This window comes from Octodon degus, unplaced genomic scaffold (genome assembly GCF_000260255.1).
Source record: "Octodon degus isolate 3935 unplaced genomic scaffold, OctDeg1.0 scaffold00062, whole genome shotgun sequence".
In the NCBI taxonomy this organism is placed as follows: Eukaryota; Metazoa; Chordata; class Mammalia; order Rodentia; family Octodontidae; genus Octodon; species Octodon degus.
Genome location: NW_004524638.1, coordinates 10875017 through 10876459, shown reverse-complemented (window position 1 = coordinate 10876459; position 1443 = coordinate 10875017).

Below are 1443 nucleotides of genomic sequence, written 5' to 3'. Positions count from 1 at the left end.
AAGAACAATGCTCAGAGCACCTCTGCGAGCCCTGCGCTCACACCCTTGCGGCAGAAGGGGGACACTGGCGTCGTCTGCTGGCTGGGCAGGCCGGCTTCATCCACAGCACATCAGCTTGCTCTGGCATGTGATGAGCTCAGAAACACTGAGGCTTGAAACCCAGAAACTCTGATAAGGGGGAGCCCAGTACTTGTGTTCTGAAAAATAATGAAACTCCTAGAGGAATTTCATTGGGAATTGTCCAAACCCAATGAAAGAAACTAAGTTTTTACTCAGAAGTTAGATTGGATTACAGGAGGGAAAAAAATCAGTGGAACAAAATTAAGGCTGGCTCTCACTGAAGCCAAAGCCCAATTTGGACTGAACCTGGGGCCAACCAGAGAAACGAACAGTACCAGGGCGGCTCAGGTTTGCCAGACCCGGGCATACATAATGTTGGATCCCTCGGGACTACAAGTACAAACTTCCTGGACCATGGTGAGGACTGGGAAGGGCTCCCTACACCACTTCTTTTTATTTTTCAAACATCAGATCCATACGCTTATAAGACCTTATAAAGCTGATTATCATATGTACAGCTTCAGAAACCTGGCGAGTAAGGCACAGAAAACATAAAACAGGTCCGACCACTGTAGTGAATCAAGACCCATGTTTAGATACAGTGTCCGTGCTCTATTATAATATCTTTTTACTTCTGTCTCTTTTTGCACACTCACAAAGAGATTGGCAGTATTTTGAAAAGCACGTAGTTGAAGATTGACTTTGATCATATCACGGTACGATGTTTGCATCATATAAAATCCAAAAGAGCTGTGTTTGGTGTCATTTAGCACCTGAACGTCTTGGCAGCTATCACAGTGATGATGGGTTTCAAGATCACTGTTGTCACTGTTTATTCTGATTCGTGGGCCTTGCCAGTGTGCACCAAGGTTGTGGCTTTTAGAAACAGACAAGATGGGACCCAAAACTAGAATCTGATCGGTTGAGTGTTCTGCTAATACTTAAACAATGCTTTTCTTTTAGAGCCATGATGAGCAGATGTCTAGATCTGCTTCTTCCATGGTACTGAGTCCTTTGCTTTGATTAGATCCATTATTTCTCTTAGCTAAAGCTCCACTTAAAGTGAAGCAAAAATATCAGAATTTTCTAGTCAAGATGTTTGCTTTTTTGATACACTCCTCACTTAGTTTTCAACTACAACTTTTTATGTGACCAGTAGAAACTGTTTCCATGCACAACACTCATCATTCTTTTGACTACTCCTGGAGTTACATTGGTCTGTGCACCTGCCTGTCTTCCCCACTTGTTTCTTTTCTTTTTTTTTTTTTTTTTGGTTCTTTCTTTGCATTTATTCTTCTAGAAAATGTAAATGCCGATTCAGTAAGGCCGGGTATGAGAAGACACACTCTTGAGCGCTGCCCTACTTTATGCATACTGATTCTT